General features: G+C 61.9%; 1 protein-coding gene across 10 annotated transcripts in view; it reads right to left on the bottom strand.

Annotated features, from left to right (window-relative positions):
* Positions 1-15,377, bottom strand: part of ATP2B4 (ATPase plasma membrane Ca2+ transporting 4) — a 52,091-nt gene extending 36,714 nt beyond the window's left edge. For 6 of the 10 annotated variants that reach the window (XM_054181212.1, XM_054181197.1, XM_054181208.1 and 3 more), the window contains exon 1: positions 15,219-15,377. The gene's annotated coding sequence lies outside the window, so the exon portion shown is untranslated. Of the gene's footprint in view, positions 1-3,109; positions 3,421-9,769; positions 9,925-12,662; positions 12,809-13,757; positions 13,873-15,218 lie in introns of those variants that run through there. The other 4 variants (XM_054181199.1, XM_054181204.1, XM_054181202.1 and 1 more) reach the window with 4 other exon arrangements.
* Positions 15,378-19,076: the final 3,699 nt, after the last annotated feature.

Here is a 19,076-nt window from a genome sequence, read left to right as displayed (position 1 = left end):
GACCTTCTCCGAAAGTACATCTCCCTTTGCAGGCCACTCCATAGGGAATGCGAGCGCCTGCCGTCAGCCCACTAATTACAGCTGCCGTGGCTTGGTTTTTCGCTAGCAGTTCGCCTCCCGTTAACGAAGGTAGGAAAACTGTTGGCTTTTTTTTTTTTGGGTTTTTTTTTTTTTTTTTTGCATGCCCAAGGCAGCAATTAGCTCTTGCGAAAGGCAGGGAAGAGGCTGGAGGCAGGAGAGCACCGGGCGCGCTGCGGAGGCGTGGAACAAGCGTGGATGCAGCGATCCGTGACGTGGCTCCCCAAAACCTGCTGCCCTGAGCCCGCTGCTAGCCCAGGGGCCAGGGCAGCCCCCGGCTCCCGCTGCCTGAGCCCTGGCATAACACATGCATGTGCAAAAGCCTAAAAACCACCGGCAGCTGAAGCCTTGGTGCCGGGGGCTCAGGAATCTGCCCGCGCCCCCGGGTTTCCCCTTGCCGCAGGGTGCAGCGGCCCAGGAATTTCAGGGGGGGGGTGGGAAAAAAAAAAAAAGAAAAAGAAAAAGGAGGGAGTCTCCAGGCGAGCTGTCAAGGGGAATGTTTCCATCTAAGGCCTTGGTATTTCTCTCCCGGCGCCTGCACTAAATCACCCCAGCTCCTCTCATTATTCTTTTGTGCTTTACAAGGTAGCACAGCCGGCGCAGGAATGCTGGAGCAGGCAGAGGGCAAACCCCAGGCTCCTCTGCACCAGCAAATACCTGTTGCCTTCAGCTTTCGGAAGGAAGGGCACGGCATCCCCTCCTGCCACCCCTTCACCAGCGCCGGGCACCTCCCCGATGGCACAGGCGGCCAGTGACCAGGCACATTGCAGAGCCCCGGGGCGCCCGGTGCTGCCAGACCCGGGGGGGGCTGTGCTGGACCCCAGCGTGAGGCTTCATCCACCCCTTCTCCCTCGCACTGGGAAACGGGTTCCTCCCGGAGCACAGGCACCCGCCACCGGGCAATAAGGCATCAGCTGGCACTTATTGGGCAATTCTTTACTCCAGCTCTTTTTTTTTTTTTTTTACCCCCTCCAGTTGAATCTGTTTTGCAATGCCCCAGCGGGGAGGGGTCTGGGGCAGGCAGCTCCCACCACGCTGCCCCCCCACTGCCTCTCTGCTCACCGCTCCTCCCGTGCTTCAGCCCCACCACGAACTTCATGCTGGTTTACAGCCGAAAGCAAACGAGCGAGTCCAAAGCGGCGGAGGGAAAGGTTTGGGATTCGACTGACTCGAAAGCGGGGAGCAGGAGGAGATGGTAGAAATCAGGCAGCAAACGAGGGGCTCCATCTCCCAAGCTCCCAAGCACCACCACTCCCAGGATGGACGCCGAGCAGCGGTCGCATCCCAATACCCTGCGCTCAGACCAACCTGGATCCTCCCAGTTCGCGGCACGCCTGGCTGCCCACGGGTCTTGGCGCCCTATTGCAGAAGGCAGATGACCCCGACGACCCCGTGGGAGGGGGTGAGGACCTGGAGGTCCCATTCCCAGGCAGACGCTCCATCCCGCACAGTTTGCCCACCTCCCGCATGGCACGTGGATGCTGGGAGGCCGGGGCTTTCCCAGCTGGTCCCTGGGGAGTGGAAGGGTTGATGCGCGGAGCGTGGCTGGGAGCAGCCATCTGTGGCAGCCAGGCGGCCGGAGGAGAGGGTCCGGACCACGAGGGCAGGATTAAAACCCAAGATTCCCGCAGAAGACGGTGGGGGCTAGTGGGGGGGAACCAAGAGCCCTGCCTCGAGGGATGGGCGCTCTCTGCTCCACAGAGCTCAGGAGCGGTTCCCGGGGCAGAGGCACGGCCAGAGGACGCTGGCGCTTTGGCAGGAGCTCAGGCAGAGCCGAGCCTGACCCAGCTCACCCGCAGCCCTCGCTGCCAGCCCAGCATCCTGCTGGGGGAGCAAAGGGAGAGGCAGGGATGCTCCGGGGGGTGGTGGTGGTGGTGGGGGCTCAGCCCCAGTGCATTCAGCCATCCCCATCACTCCTGCGCCTGCCCACGGGACGGGGCAGCCCATGAGTGCCGGGCACAGATGCTTTCCAGTGGGAGCAGGAATCAGTTCCCTGCACATCCCTCCGCCTGGGGAGATGGGGAAACTGAGGCAGCAACGCACCTGAGCACGGCGTCATCCCTTTCCCAGCCCGGCAGTCCCGACTCCCACCTTTCTACATCTTATTCAGGCGGTGAATGAACAGCTTCGCTTAAAACAAAGTAAAAACCAGCAGGCAAGAACCGACCTACAGAACACGAGGGAGTCTCGCAAGCAAAACAACACCCAGAGAACAAGAGAGCTATCGGCCGGGACGCATGGGTACAGCCGCGATATTTTTAGCAGTATTACACAGGGACAGGGGATTCCTACCCTGAAGATCCCCGGGGGCTTAAAATAGGTCCCGTCACTTCCTCCCAGCAGCAGCTGGGAGAGGCATCTGCTGCTCCTGGAAGCCAGGAGGAGAGGTTAAGCCCTTGGGTCTCGGGGGGCTGCGGGGCACCCCGGGCAGCGGATGCTGCCCGGGGTGCCCCGCAGCACCCCGAGACCCAAAGAAGCATCTGGGTGAACGCAGCACTAACCTTTTCTGCCAGAGCACCGCGATAAGCCGCTTCCTCCTGCCCCCCTCGGTGCAGAGAAAAAGCCCGTGCAAAAAGCAAAATAGCAGCAATAATAAAAAAAAAACAAAAAAAACCCACAAAACACAACAACAACAACAACAAAAAAAACCAAACCCAAACCAACCAACCCAAGCCCTCTCGTTCACAGCGAGGGAAACTGAGGCAGGGGAAGTGGAGCTTGTTTGACACCATGGGGGAAAAAAAATAAAAATAAATCGGTCGTTTGCTCGGTTGCATGACCCACCTGGTGAACGGGGGGTCCCCCAAAGTGGGGAGGAAGAAAGGGAACCCCAGAAAGTCCAGCCACCCCCGGAGTGGGCTGGGACAGCAGGAGGGATGACCCAATGCTCAGATCCTGACCCCGAGGCTGGCAGCAGCCCTGGGGACACGGTGAAGGGCTGGGGACAGAAATGTCCCTCCTGCCACCCTTCACCCCGCGAGCAAGGGGGACGCGATGGGTGCTCCCAGCTCCGGCACCCGCAGCTCCTGACCGTCTCGGCTCCGAGGGCTCCCACGCAGTCCCGCTCCGGATCACATCCCAGACAGACGGCGTGCCGGGCACCGGATAACTTCTCCCATCCCAGTTAGCAGGTATCCTCCGCGCCGGACCACACCGGCGCCAAATCCATATTTTTCCATTTAGAAGTCCAAGCGGAGAGGGGATTTTCCAGGTAAAGAAGAATAAGCAGCAACCAGGGGGCCTGCGTGCCCCCTCCCCACCCCAAAGGGTTAAAAAATAAAGCCGGCAAAAGCGTGTCTGCGATAGGAAAAACACACGCGCTCCCAGGGAGAGCGCGCCGGCTGCTTGCCGTTTCCCTTCCCGACATGCCCCGCTCCTGGGAAAGTGTAGGCTGTTTTCCATATATAACTGCAAACTGTTCCATGCAGTAAGAAGTCTAATTAAAGGGAGGGAGGGAGAGCGGGAGAGACGCAGAAGACCGAAAGGCAATATTTATACGAGGGAAGAAAGCCTGCATCCCGGGCACCAAATTAGACCCTTGCAGAGCAAAGTCCGTGATATCATCGGGAGATCAAATCTGGGCAGAGCGGCAGCTTTGCCGAAGAGGCAAATCAGAGCCTGGAAAATATGTACCAATAAATAAGAGGGGAGAGCCAGATGGGCCAGGAGAGCACGGGGAGGGGCACAGGAAGGAAAAGCTAATCGGAGCCAGCTGCTGGGATAAGGCAGAATGCCACGGGAGGGTGCATGTAACACCCCCGGCCCCCCACGAGCCTCCTGGGGTCCCCCGGCCCCCACTGCCCCATGCATCCCGCGGCTGGAGAACCGGTTATTGAAGTAAATAGCAGCAATCTTCTGGGAAAAAAATAAAAAATAGTAAAGTAAAGCTGCACACGCAGAGAGGAACAGGGCTGGGGGATGTGAAATGCCAGGGAGGAGAGCGGCACGCCGGCACGGTGCAGGAGCCAGCAGCCGTGGTGGTGGGGAGAGGCTGCGGGCGAAGGGACACCCATCTCGGGCACCCACCCCACGCGAGGGGTGACCCACACAGCACCCGGTCCTCACCCCGCTCCGACACAGCAGCCCCGGCTCTCCCACCCACACGTGGCTGCATCCCGCTGCCTCGGGGGCATCCCCTTCCCCAGCATCCCCAGCCCGGCCAGGGCAGGAGGGGTGCGGGAGCGGGGGTAAAACACGCACCCGATCTGCTCTTCAAAGCCTCTTAGTTAGAGCTGCGCTTCCCACAAGCGCCAGCCACAGCCCCAAGGTAATCCACAGCCAGCGAACACATTCCCGGCGTTATTCGGTCCTCAGCCTACACTAGGTGTCAATGCATTTTAAAATGGTTAACGTGCTTAAATTAAGCACCAGCACATATAAAAGTCGCCCTACCTAGGCTGAGCCCTTTGGGAGAGGCTGGCTTACCCCCCCGCCGCGGGGTTTGCTGCATCGCTCGGTGCCGCCATCACCATCACCGACATCCTCGCGGGCGCCGCATGCTCCGCTCCCAACGCCGGCTGGGGACCATCCCCTCCGCACCCCAAAATCGGACCGGACCTGCTGCTACGCCGCTGCCAGCCCCATCCGGTCGGTGGCGGAGGCCCGGTGTGCTGGGCACCGCCGTTCCCGGCGCTGCCCCGTCCCCACCTCCACGCACACACACACCTTTGTGCCCCGGGCGCCCGGCACCGTCCTGACCTGCCATCCTGTTTATGCAGCGTCTCAAACCCCACGCGCTCCCTCCCTCCGCGCTTCGGGCAACGCCCCAGAGGCTCCCAGCTGCACCAGTAACCCAGAGAAACTGGGATGTCCCTTTCCTCAAGTGCCAGCACGAAGCCACTGGCGAGGCTCCCACCTCCTGCATCCCGCCAGGTGGGACGCTGCCTTCCAGCCCCTCCGGTGTTGACCCACATCCTGGGATTTGCCACCGCACGTGTCCTTTGTGCCCATAAATGGCACCTTATGGCGCTGGGGGAGGGCAGCCTGCAGGTCCCCCCTCCCAAAACCAAAAAGCCTGCTGTCGAACCTCCAACGATGCCCTGAGTCCCAAGCTTGGGTTGAACTCAGAGACACTCACTGCAGAGCTGGGACAAGATGCAACGGGGACAAGGACACCCCAGCGCATGGAGCCGGGGGGACTCACACCACCTGGTACCCCCCCACCCCAGCAAGAGATGCCCCCAGCTAGCGCAGAGCCAGCCCTGAAACCCTGCAGCCTTTGCCCAGCCTCCAAGCGAGAGGAACAAACCCGCCCCGCATGGCACAGCCGAGGCCGGCACGGCCCCGGGGTCACCCGAGGTGACCGCCGGACACCAGCCACTTTGTACTGGCTGGACCTGGAGGCGCAGGAGCTGTGGGAGGCCTTATAACAGCCCCTGCCTATCACCGGCATTTATACAGGTGGGTATCTAAGCACCAGCGCTAATCTGGGGATAATAGCAGCTTTAGCAGCGATAGGGCAGAGATTACTGCCGCAATCCGGGTGTTAGGGGCGTTTCGTTGGCAGTAAGCAGCGCGGCAGGCAGGCAGACGGAGCAAGGCAATCCATGGGGAATAAAGCGAGCGGCCAGCGTCCGGACCCAGCTCCCAGCAACTCCCCAGTGACACCCGAGCCCGGCACCGGGATGATACCGGGGTACGGGAGGCAGACGTGCTTGCCCATGGCTGGGGAACGCGCTGCCTGCGGTGAGCCTGCTCGTTACCCAGCCGGAAAAATGCAAAACCCACGTAGTGCCTGGGGTTTTGCATGGACAGGATTCCCCCTCCTCCTCCTGCCCTGGGCACCATACCCAGGATCGCTTGGCATGCTGTAATCCCCTCTGCTCCCACGGCTCTGGGCCCTTTCCTCTGCCCCCACGTTTTCCCCGGCAGCCCGCAGTAGCAGGGTCCTTCATCGTCCTCTCCATCAGCCTCCTCTCACCCCAAGCTGGGTCAGGGCAGGCGTTTCTGCTCTCTGCGTAACAAAGACAGTGGGAATGCAAAAAGTCTCACTGCCAGGATAACCTGCTTGGTTTGGGGTCCCCCCAGCACCGTTTGGGGTCCCGCAGCACCACGTGGGCTTGTCCTGCCCGGGGACCACTCTGCTCCCACGCAGCCCCTCGAGGGGAGGCAGCCAGACAAGGGGCCAGGATGAGGAGGGGGAGATCTGGGGAGGCCCCTTTCCCTCTCTGCCTGCGTTTCTGGGTCCCTTCCTGGCGATGGCTCTGCCCAAACCCATGACCGCAAGCAGGGATGGAGCGCAGCGAGGTCTCAGAGGCTGAGAAACAGCGAGGCCGGTCTGCGCAGGCAGCTGCGTCCGGGGGAGCGGGAGGAGGAAGGGAGGATCCCTCATTGTCCTTTCCAAAGGGAAAAGGGACAGTCCCCTGAACGGAGTGCCAGGCAGGGCAGGAAACACCTCCAGCCTCCTCACTCCAGGCTGCATCTGCCCATGGAGAGCGGGGGGGACACCTGCACACAGCACAAATACCCCCCTGTGCTGCACAAGCCCGATCTGCAACATCTTGCAAGGATTTGATGCGTTTCACGTTCAACTGCAGGAGCGAGAGGATCCCCCGGCTGCTGCCCTGTGGAGAAACATCCAGATGCTGCGGGGAAAGGAAGGGAAGGAGGAAGAAGGGCCATTCCTGCACCGAGCCCCGGGTAAAGGGGGTGTGGGACGCCCGAGCTGGTGCCCGGCGAGGTGAGACCAGGCACAGAGAAGACGAGCGTGTCCACAGATGGCAGGCACGGATGGGGAGAGACGGAAAGAGTGGGAAAGCAAGATCAAGAAGGGAAGCAACAAAGGGAAAGAGATGAAAGGCAGCGGGGTCAGGAGTTAGCACAACAGAATTTAGCAGCGGATACGGAGCCGGACCACATTGTGGAAGGATTTTGGCTCACCAGAGCCTGGCCCGTGGGCTGCACCCAGGGGACCAGCTGCACCCAGCCCTTGAGCATCCGCTGGGTACCAGGGCAGCCACCTCTCCATCACCTCTGGACGAGTGCCCCCCCAAAACAGGCAGCACCTACAGAGCAACACCTCAGCACCCTGACTCATGGCTCCAGCCTCCTCCTCCTCCAGCCGGCAAAGCTGCCGTCTCCTCCCGGAGCCGCCATCGGCTGCGCTTGGCACCCAGCACCCGCCGAGTAATTCAAGCTGCCCCTGGGAAGAGCCGCCCGCGGATTTAATACTCCGTGGAGCAGCCGGGCGTTCGCAAGGCCGGCTCCCGGGGGCACAGCGTATCCTCGGGGATGCCGAAGCAGGTAGTGGGATGAGGTTATACAGCTGGGTGTTGTTTTTTTTCCCCACGGGGAGGTGAGCGGGTCTTGGCTGCTTGCTTTCCTCCTCCTCCCAGGAGATCGCCTGCTCGCTCGGGAAACACCTCCGGGTGCCCGGCAGCTCTCCGGGGAGGAAACGCTGCCCAAACACACAGTCAGCTGCTTTGGTCCTTCCCTTCTTTTTTAGACAGTCCATTCAGGGTCAGATGTAAGAGCAATTCGTCACTTGGGAAATAACACCACTTCAGGCCTCCTCCCTCAAATAAACCTCAAAAGACATCATTTAGGCGAGCTTAATTTGGACAACTAAAAATAGCCAGCACTAGTCACACTGGAAAATGCAGGCTGAGGAGCTTCACACTTTCACAGCTCCAGCCGGGACACGGGGGTTTCTGGCTACGGGAAGGGTCCCCCCCGGCTCCAGACGCATCCTCGGGCGATGAGCACAGCCCTGCTCCCACGGGGGAACGGGGTGGGCACAGCGGGACCCATCCCTGGGGCCACCGGCGCCCTGCACAGCTGCTGCGACGCAAGTTTTGGGTCCCCCCGCACTTTCCCCAAGCAGGATGTGGTGACTCACGGCCACGTCCGCACCAGGACACCCAGGAAAGATGAGCCCTGCTCCCAGCTTCTCCACAGCCAAGCCAAGTCTCTGCTCCCGGCTCCCTGCGGCTGATTCACCCCCCGCTTCCCCCAGCGTCCCCAGGCAAACGCAGTCAGGCTTCTCTGCCAGCTCTGCCCGCACACGGGATAAATCCCCTGCACTGAGTAATGCCTAAGAGGTGGCTTGTTCCAGCTTTCCTCGCGTTCTCTAGCAGCGGGACTGTCGCAAGCGATGCGGCCCTGGCGAGGTACAATTCAAGCCCAGCAGCCCATCCCACCGGCGGCTCGGGCATCGTCAGCCTGGCTTTACCCACCACCGGCATCGCCAAGCCGCAAATCCAGCCTGCCCTCCTTTCCCTGCAATCCCCCTCTTTGCACCAATCCCCTCCCTCCTTGCACCAGCCTCCCTGCTCCGGAGGCAGGAATAATATTTAACTCGGGTTCACGCTGGAGCACGAGCTCCCTCCCAGCCCGGGTCACCCCCCCAGGCTGTCCCCATCACGGATGCCATGCCAGATCTGTGTTCCCGGCACAGCCACGTGCCCACGGGAGAGCCCGGCGCCGGCAGAAAGGCCCTCTGGAGCTGGGAAGCCCGGGGAAGCTCAGCACAGCTGCAGCGATGTGTCACGGAATGGTTTTGTACGCAGCCGGCACCGAGGCGGCTCTGCCGGCACACGGGACCGGCAAGCAGGCTGTAGAGGTGCCACGCTGAGCCGGGAGCCTCACGCAGCAAAGGAGACACCCTGCCCTGAATTTCGTGGCCAGCAGATCACGCCTGGAGCCATCCTTCCTCCTACCCCCAGGGTACAGCCCGGCTCAGCCCGCAGAGCCAACGATGAAGCTGGGGGACGTAACGGGGATGAGATGGGAAGATGCTCGAGGACCGAGCCATCTTCTCACTCGTCCTCATGTCCCTTCGCTGCCCGCGACAGCCTGCGAGATGGCACGAGCGAGGAAATAGCTTCCCCCATCTCCAGTTAAAAAGCAGCTTGAGATCTGCCAAGTGCTCCGGCAACCCGGGGTTGCTTTGAAGTAGCTGGTGAGAAGGTGGGAAGAGAGATGAAGAGCCGGAGCGCGGCGATGCCGTGCCACAAAGCCTCCGGGAGGGCTGAAGCAGGGAGAGACAAAGCATCAGCATTTCCAAGCAGGAAAAAAGAAGGCAAGAAAAGGCGAGGGCATGCCATGGGGCTGGCTGGGGCCATCGGCACCTCCCGGGGAAAGCGAGGGGTGGAGAAGGGACAGTAAAGCTCTAGCTGCCGCAGCAGGGTCCTTAATTAGCATCCTGGGAAAGCGGGTTGAAAAATCAGACACCTTCTGTCCGAAATCTGAGCCCGGACCTTGCAAATCTGATCACTGGATCCGATGCTCAAAGAGCAAAGGTCACGTCACCTCCCGGGCAGGCCCTGCCACCGCAGCGCGGGGCTGAGCTCCCCCTGGTCCCCTGCAGCCCCCCACCCACCCCCGGCCCCCCCGGCAGGAGCAGCGGCAGCACCGTGAGGGCTGGAGGCTTATTTTTAGCCTGGGGAAGGCAGGAGCCCGCGAGCAGCCCTGCCGGCTCTTGCCCTTGGCACGGGGCGTGCCGCTTTTACCACTGCCACTGCTGAAGCGAGTGCCTCAGGCCTCAGCCCACCCCACCGCCCCCCAGGCTCTGCGGCACTGGATTCAGCCCCCAGCTGGCATCACCGACCAGCCCAATCCATTCCCTGGCACCAATCCTTCCTCTGCCCAGGGAGGAGGAGGATGCTGGGATCAGCCCAGGAGCTGGCGGCTGCCGTGGCCTCGGCATATTTACGGCTGCTTAACGGACCGCGGGGAGTTCGGCAGGGCTGACCTTTCTGTGCCTGAGACAAAGAGGAGATGTCAGCGGCCGTGGAGGAGTCGCAGGATGGGTGGCGTGGTCCCCTCCTCTGCCAGCCGGGACGGAGCGGGAGGCCAGACCCACGCAGGGGGCTCGGGAGCCAGCCGGGGGCCACGGGAAGCGAAGCGCGCTGGGATCCCAGCCTGGGAAAAGGAGGGATCGGATTCCTCCCTCCCCGTCCCCGCCGGACAAACTCTTCCGGGTAGGGACTCCTACGCGCCGCACTCTGCCCAGGCACACCAGCAGCTCGCTGCTCCCCGCAGACCCCGGCTGCTCTAACGGGGGGGAAATACAGCGGTACCACATAAAATAAAAGAAAAAAAAGGGGGGGAAAAGAAGACTTGTCCCCAACAATCCCAGCAGCGCTCAGCTCCTTTTGGCTGTGGGCGCCTCGGCTCAGCCCAGCTGCCGACTCATCCCTGCCATGGAAGCGTAGAAGGAAAAGTTTCCCCGTCAGCATAAAACACGGACAACTGGCCAAGCCTTCGACTTGGCTTCTGCCGCCCTGGCGAGGATTCCCCACGCCGGAGACCCGGCATGTCCCAGCTTGGGTCCCCGCGGTGGGTGGGGGGGACAGGGGACTGCCCCACTCCCTGCATTAGGGGACCGGTGTGTCCCCATGGGCTCACCACAGCCCCTCGTGCTGTGGGGAGGGACAGGTTTGCTGAGATTTTGAGCTCTCCTGAGCCAGCCCTTGGCACTGCCCGACGGGATGAGCCTTCCCATGCCCTTTCCCTTGCTCCGGAGCCAGTTAGCCGCAGGATTTTGGCTGAGAACCGTATGCAGGGCTGGTGTCACAGCTGCGCAGTGCCCCTTCCCCAGCCTGGCCCCTCCCGGTCCGTACGGCGTTTAGGACTCGATGCCACGATGCAGAAGCACAGGCGGCCCTGGAAGCCAGCACAGGAGCACTCGGCATCCCACTCCATGCCCGCACCACGGTCCCCACGTTCCTCTCCATCTCCCAGGGCAGCGGTGGCCTGTCCATGCTTGCAAGAGCAGGACCAGCCCCTCGCTGTGCCACCAAGGAGATGTGGGCAGAGGGATGCTCCTGGTCCGGACCCCCCCCCATCCCCGATTCCTGACCTCCACCCAGGGGCACGTGACTGCACACCAGCTTCCCACGTTTCAACCCAAGACCCCTCCCAGAAGCTCACAGACGCAGGAGGACACCAAACTCATCTGTTACTCACAGAGAGCTCTCCGAGGATCTAAGTTGCTTAATTAGTGCTTTAAAAGAGTCACCATCTAGGTGGGTGACACACCAGCAGGTTGTCATGTGCTCCGCATGTCTCAAGCATTTGCTTTCTTCCTTTCTCTACCCAGGGTTAGCCTGACTTTTTTTTTTTCCCCCCCCTTTCCTTTTTCTAATGAACAAATAGAGGGGCAGGTTTTATAAGTCCGTGGAAACTCTATTATCCCTCTGCATTAAAGCCAAAAGCAACTAATTAAAACATCAAAGTCAGACGTTTCATTAGTTCGGCCTCAGAAAGCGCTGGCAGGAGGTGGCAGGGAACGTGGCTCCGGCTGCACTGAGGGACCCCAAGGCTGGACCCGCACCCCAAAACATGACCCGCAATCCCAGTGTTACTGGGAAACCCAGCAGGGAGCTCTGGGCTGGCCACCGCTGGGCAGAGAGGGGCAGGGTACTGTCACCTGCCTGTCCCCCTCCTCTAGCCGGTCACTGCTCATTGCAGGAGGCCTTTGATACCCTGATTTTGAGAGCAGGGAGGTCGGGGAGAGGTGCACCACCCTCTCCCCAGCAAAGCTGCTTCCCCCTAAGAGCATCTCCATCACCAGCACCACAGGACGGGTCCTTACTCCCACCCGGACCCAGCACGAGGGCGAGAGGGATGGGTTCAAATTCCCAGCTCACCCAGACCAATTTATTTCCTCTTTCACACACTGGTTCTCCACCTGTACAATAGAAAGGACATCGCTGCCTCCATCCATCCCACCCAGGAAGGCTCCAGGTAGCCAACAGGCATCGGCCAGCATCCCTCACCCTGCCTGGATCCACTCCCAAAAGTCCCCAACGAGACGCAGGAGTTGGGGAACACCAGAGGAGGTGGCACCTCTTTGCGCTGCGGTGGCCGCCACCCCCCCCATCTAAAGATCTGCATCCCATTGCCATGGTCACACCGAGCACCACCGCTGCATCCCTCCCCGGGCTCCCGCTCCCAGAGCCTGGTCCCTGCTGCAGCCAGCGCATCTCTGGCACAGCAGCACCCGGAGCAAAGCGGTGTCCCCACCCCACACCTCGCCGGGGGCTTAACCCAGGCTTTTCCTCCGGCACCCAGAGAGCAGCGGTGATTTGCCAAGCGCGGTGCAGCGTTCCCCGGCAGGGAGGGGCCCCGGGCGAGGAGGAAGCCAGAGCAGCGGCCAGCCCTTCCCCGGGCTCTGCTGCGGGGAGCAGCGGATACGGGGAGCAGCAGCAGCACAGAGGCATCGGCAGCAGGTCCCTGCTGCAGAGCTGCAGCTCAGCGCCGGGCTCCTCATGTCCCCCCGCAAAGCCCCCACCGGCTCCTGCCAGCACCGCTGCAACAGGCGTACGCGACCACTGCGGGCAAACTCCGCTCGTGGCCTAGCAGAAAGGAAAAAAAAACAAACAAAACAACAAAAAAAACCCCAAAAAAACCAAACGGAAAGATGGGAAAAAACCACAACCCAAGAGAGAAGCAGTGAGCGTGAAGAGCACACGCAGCCCCTGCGAGGTGCGGGTGGGGAAGAAGCAGGCTCATCTCCCAGCGCAGGCAGCCGGGGAAGGCCTCGGGGAAGAGGGGGAACTCCAGGCACAGCTCCACCCCGGCGCTTTCTACTGCAAAACAATAGCGGAGAAGAGCAGCAGTCCCTCCCTGCTCTTACTCACCCTGCCCCAGGACCTGTGCCACCCGACGGCTCACCCCTCCCTGCCCCGTCCTCTGCCCCGGGGGGCTCCAGCACGGCGGGTCCCAGCTTTTCGAGGTCTCAGCTCCTCGGGTGCAAGGCTCGGTGATGCTCCAGCCGGCAGCGACACACGGCAAGAGATCGTCCGCACGCAGAGCGCTGCGAGAGCCGGACCCACGGCACACGAGAGCCAGCAGCGCAGGGAATTCCCTCCGTCACCATCTCAACCGGAAAAAAAAAAAAAAAAAAAAACAACAACCCAACCAACCAACCACCCACCCAACACCACCCTTCTTCACCCTCTCAAGCCTCTACCTGCAGCGCTTGCACCACCTCCCCAGCGCCAGCCAGCTCCTCTCCTTTCCTGCGGGGAAGGAGCCAAGGCTCTGCAGACGTCCCCGCACGTCCCCTTGCACGAGGGCAGCACCCACGGCCCCACCACCGGCCAGGGCGGGACGGGGATGGAGACTGCACCCCGAGGGGCCGGGAAGCAGGAGGTATGGGGAAGCTCTGCCCTGCTGCCCTGGGTGTTTCCCAGCTCCATTTGCACCCTCCCAGCACGGGCACCCCCTTGGCATGGGGCAGAAAACCCGCATATCCGAGTCAACTGCTTTGGGGGATCACAGGGCACGTAGCTTTTGGGAGACCTCCAAGACCACCCAGCCCCCTCCATTCAGCCTAGGACAACTCTCCACCTGCAGCCAGCCCTGACCCCACCGCCCAGCCCACGCCATCCCCAGGGGACAGGTGGCATTTCCTAGGGAGGGTGATCCGAGGGGACAGCCCGCAGGACACCGGTGGAGCCAGGACAGGAACCCCACGCTGCTGCGGGGTGGGGTTGGCGGAACGCGGGGGCGTCAGCTTCTCTCGCTCATGATTAAATAATTTAGGTGCATTTCAGCGCTCAAGGAAGCGAAAGATTGAGGGCACTGTCTGGAGCCAGGCAGAGGCGCAGACCCTGCCTGCCGGAGCAGCCAACAGCAGAAACATGGTGCCCATTTGGGGTGGGGGCGCAGAAGGGTGCCCCCCAACCCCAGGACAGCTCTGCACACCCTCATGGGTAGCTCTGAGCACTCACCTCCAGCCCAGTTCGCTGGGTGCCGGCCGCGCTGCCCGTGGACGGGCAGGAACAGGCTGCACTGGTTTGAGATTCGCAATCCAAACCCCCACCCAACCTCAGGTCTCCAGAGATAAGAGCACAATAACCTATTGTCCCTCCTCCGCTCCCTCCCCTCGCAAGATCTCCACTTGCCTCCGGCCAAACAGGGAGGGACCACCCAGCTCCACATACATACACACCCCCACCCCCCCCCCCACGGCGGGGGGCTCGTCCCGGGCAAGACCCCGGTCCCTGGGTGGATGCTCCGGACGCGGGGTGCGGGCAGGGCTGGGATGCGGGCAGGGCGCTGGAGGCAGAGGCAGGAGGCGGAAGAAGCTCCTGCCTGCTGGCCATGTGGGCCAGAGCCTCTCTGGTTTTCTTCTTCCCTTTTTTTTTTTTTTTTTTTTAATTATTTCCCCCACCACCACCACTCCTGTTTTCCGCTGTGAAATTTGTTCGGCTGGATTGGTGCAGACAGGAAAGGCGGGGGGGGCGGGGGACGGGACGGGGGACGTGCCTGGCCGTGGCGTGGGCAAACCCCGGGCGGCTCTGCCATCCCACCCCTCCATCCCACCCCTGCGTCGGGATCCGGCCCCCACGCCCCGGGTCACCCCACTCCAGTCAGGGAGCAGCACACACACACACATTCCCCCCCCCCCCCCCCCGCCCCACGGATGGGGAAAGCCACCCACGCAGCACCTTCCCCGCTCTGTCCTTGGGCTGCCGCAAGGCGCTCCCCCTCCTTAGCGCCCCCCCCCCCCCCCCCCAGCCTGCGCTGCCTCTGCCCTTCCCTCCGGCACCAGTGCCAAGCTGCAGCGTGGCCTGGGATGGATGGAGGCACCAGAGCCCGACCCACGGCGGCTGCATCCCCCCCCCCCCCCCCAACCCCCCTATCTGCAACGCCACAACACGCTGCCCCCCAATAACACCCCCCCCCCCCCAATCAAGGGCAGGCAACAAGTTGCAGGATACGACCGGAATGGGTGTCGCACCCCCGTCGCACCCCCCAGATGCCGGGAAGTGTGTGTGGGGGGAACTTCACGCCTCGCAGCCCCCAAAAGCAGGGGGACGGCGGGCATCCCACCATCCCGCCCCCGCCAGGGATCCACCCGGCAGCCCTGGGATAGCGGGGGGGGGGGGGGGGGGAGCCGCCACGCCAAGCACCCCCCCCCCCCAAACACACCCACCCCCCATCCCACCTGCTGCACCTGGGTGCAGCCACCCCAGTGCACGCAGGGCTCCATACTGGGAGGGACTGGGGTGGGCGAAAGCACCGCGCCCACCGCCCCACCCGACGCGGGGGGGGCCCCCCCCGCGTCGGGTGGGGCGGTGGGCGCGGTGCTTTCGCCCACCCCCCCCCCCCCAAAAAAAAAAAACAACCACCGAGAAGCACCCACAGGACCCCCACCCTACTCCTGCCCCCCCCAACAAAACACTCACCGGCTCAGCCCCCACGGCGCCCGGCTGGCGACGAAGCCCCTACGGCTGGCCATGGGATGGGGGGGGGGGGGGGGCGGTGGTGGCGGAGGAGCGGTCCCGGAGCTAGCGGGAGAAAATGCTTGTCATGGCAACCCGTGCCGTGGCGAGCCGAGCCGAGGAGGGCTCGCCCCAGCCCGCCGGGGGAGGGGCTCTCTTAAGGTGGCGGCCCGCCCCGTCGGCTGCTTAAGGGGGACGGGAGGCAACGGGCGGGGTCCGTACAACACACCCCCCCCACCCCTCGGGCAGAACCGTGCGAGCACCCCCGGGGAGCGTGGGGACCCCTCGGGAAGGGCAGTGTGTGCACCCCTAGGTGGTGTGGGACCCCCCCACCCCGGGCAGAACCGTGCGTGTATCCCCGGGTAGTGTGGGACCGCTCCCCCCCCACCCCCCCCCCCCCACCCCGGGAAGGGCGGTCTGTGCACCCCCAGGCAGTGTGGGGACCCCCCAGGCAGGGCGGTGTGTGCACCCCCAGGCACTGTGCCGACATCCCCCCCCCCGCCCCCCGGCAGCACCACGTGTGCACCCCTGGGCAGTATGGGGACCCCCCGGGAAGCCCAGGGACCCCCCTGGCAGCACTGTGTGCCCCCCCCCCCCAGGCAGTGTGGGGGACCCCCTGAGCAGGACTTTGTATGCACCCCCAGACAGCATATGGGGACCCCCCCGTGTGGGGACCCCCTGGGCAGGACATGCACCCCTCAGCCAGTGTGGGACCCTCCCCACGGCAGCGAGGTGCTCGCACCCCCAAGCAGCATGGACCCCCAGCCAGGGCAGCATGGGTACCCCAAGAAGTGGGGGTGTCCTACTGCCCAAAGCCAAGAAGTGGGGGTGTCCTCCTGCCCAAAGCCCTCCCCACTCCAGCTGTGGGGAAGGCAGATCTCCGGAGCACTGTGAACTGTGGCAAAATTGGGGTTCCTCACGGGCACTACGGTTTCGGGGTTCCTCACGGGCACTGTGGTTTTGGGGTTCCTCACGGGCACTGTGGTTGATCACCCGTTGGGGTGCGCCCAGCCCTGCAAACGGTGGGGCACAGCCCTCTGGCATCCCCTGAGAGCGACTGTCCCCTGGGGCGACAGCATCGCCTGGGAGGGGGACACGCACACGGCGTAAATAACTGCCCCTTCCCCCGGGCAGAGCCGACCCTTTTCTTTAGAAGCAACCGGGAAAAAAATCTTCATCGAAAGGCGCCGAAGTGTATGAAACACCGCAGTTGTGCTGAAAGCGCAGCGTGGCATCAGCGCAGCGACGCCGGGTGTAGGCAACCTTAAATCAGCGTTAATCCCGTCTGCAGCCCCACGTTTGGGCACGCAACCCAGTTCAAGTTAAACCAGTGGAACATCTGTGCACGCACAAGCCCTAATTAGTGCTCGCAACGTTCCCCCCCTCCGCCTCCTTGAGGGCCTGCACCTCAATAATTTCCCATTCCTGGGCAGTGCCAGGGCAACCGGTGGTGCTGCGGGAGGTGGGTTATGCAGGGAGAGCCCAGCCCTGCAGCGGAGCCCCCAGCAAACATTTTGGGCCCTTTGCCGGGGGAATTCCTCCCCAGGATCGCTCTCCAAAGCTATCCAAAACGTGTGTTGGTAAAATCGCCTCCGTTCGGCTCGCAGGGAGAAGACCTGCCCGCTCGGGTGAGATGTTTGCCGTGCAGTTTTGGTGCGCGGACAGTTATTTGAAGTCAATGGGAATGACTTCAGAGCTGCCGGTGTTGGACGTACTAAAATCTCTGCGTCCTCTCAGTGGTTTGCAGCACAGAAGGCACCAACCTGCTCCTCTGCTTCGCAGCAGAGGGGAGGAAAAGGGCCTGGGGACCGTCACTCCTTGCTCATCTTCAGTGGTGGGGTCCTCTGGCATTTTCATGGGGTTATTCCTTCTTAACCTAAAAGACTCCAGGGCTGGAGACTCTCATGACAAGAGCAAACCTCGTACCTCAGAAAGCCAGCTCGGGCATCTTCCATTGCTTGGCTCGGTCACTACAGAAAGCGGGAATAAACACGCGGCTTTTAGTTGGTGCTCAGCTCTCCCTCCACCAAAATAAAGAGCAGACGGCACTGACCACATCGGGTTTAGGTGACTGCCGAACAGCTTGAAACATAGATGGTGGTGCAGACGGCAGACAGTGCTTTCAGTGGGCTGGGATGCAAAACTGCTATTGAGACATAATGGCCTTTTAAAACAGGTTTTCTGAGCTTGGAAGGAATCTCTGACCATCTGGATTTGGACTCCTGAAAGGAAATCAGCCTTCCTGCCTCGGGGAACCTGGTGTTAACAGGGTAATTCGGTTCTCAGAAATGCCGAGAATTTGCAGCCTCCTTGGAACTTCAGCTGAAATGGGGAAAAGCAGATTTTTACAGCCCGGGCACTTGCAGGTGAAGGAACTAGCCAAAAATCCGTTCGAAAAATGTGCTTCCCATCCAGTGGCAGCCTGCAATTAGAGAGCTGGTACTTAGCAGCTCCTGCCTGGTGTGTTTCCATTACAGCGAGAGCAACCATAAACACTGAGGCTGAAAGCCCCTTCTATTTTACATTTAAGGAAAAGCACATGAAGGAAAAGCCGAAAGCCCGGCTCTGCCGGACCCTGCTCCCATCAACATGGCCCCATGCACCCCAGCAAAGTGGGGCAGGGCAAGGGAAAAGCTCCTTCGTGGAGTATTTTGGGGTGGCTGGCGCTGATCTAAACCTGCCCTGAAGGTGCCTTCAAGTGCCCCCCGCTTCCCAGGATCGTGCCTCTGCTCTGCTTGCCGGTGCCAGTCCTCCTGCTCCATCCCGTTTGTCACAGGGACACCTCCTCTCCCGTCCTGCTGGTGGGAGACGCCAGGTTTTGCCATCCCTGGTGACGGGGGTTGTTCCCAATCTCTTCTGCTGGGGGGGACAGATGATGATGCTCTGATGATGCACCCAGAAGAGAAGGGAGCCTTGAGCCTGCAAAGCTCCCCGCTTGTCTCCCATACTGCCGGCCCCGATCCGCAGGAAGGGACCTCCCAAGGATGAGCCGGGGCTCCGGCTGTGCAGCCGCGGGGGTGGCAGTGGGGACAGGCTGCTTCTCGTTTGGCTCTTGGCAGCCGCTCACAGGCCAGCTCCAAGGGAGACGTTGGATCCCGCTGGCAAGTCTCCGCGGGGCCGCCCTGCTGCTTTGTGCTTGGCCTCCTCGTTCGCCTTGGGTGACGCCTGGATGGTCATTTCTTCCTTTATGTTCGCCCAGAACCAGCTCCGGCCACATGTGCGGGGCCAGCCCCGCGGCTGCAGGGACTGCATCAGCCTTCAGGGCCGGTATGTGGCCAGGAAAGGCCACAGGAGGGACGCACGGACCGGTGCTCCTCACTCATGTCCCCTCTTTGCCAACACTTGTCCCTCGATGTCCCTTACATGCAGGCAGGGCAGTGCCAGGAGAGGTGCAGGAGCCCCATCTGTGCCCAGGGAGCATCTTTCAGCTGGCTTCGGAAAAGAAGCAAAGACTCCCACGGTGAGCAGCAGCATCAGAGCCCACGATCAGGGACCTAAACCCTGTGGGGGCCCCTGCTGTGATGGGACCCTCAGCTGTTATCCATAGTTTGGTACCTCTTTTCTTTTCCAAATGTTTTTCTGCCGCGTGCTCCGTAAGCAAAGCCGACAGCAGTCCCTGGCCGCAGCAGCGTCTGGCCTCAGAGAGACCAGCAGCAACATAAAATAAATAACCCCGAAATAGAAAAAGCTCAGACCACTAAGTTCTTCTGTTAAAATCAGGCTTAACTGATGATTTCCCTTTAAAACCAGTATGAAACTTTGTAATAATTTGCCTTTAATGTCTCCCAGGCTGGGAACTTGTAGGTGGAGTTTAAGCCCAAA

Source organism: Rissa tridactyla, chromosome 21, assembly GCF_028500815.1.
Source record: "Rissa tridactyla isolate bRisTri1 chromosome 21, bRisTri1.patW.cur.20221130, whole genome shotgun sequence".
NCBI lineage: Eukaryota > Metazoa > Chordata > Aves > Charadriiformes > Laridae > Rissa > Rissa tridactyla.
The sequence above is the reverse complement of the archived record's forward strand: the minus strand, read 5'-3'. Positions and strand labels throughout refer to the sequence as shown.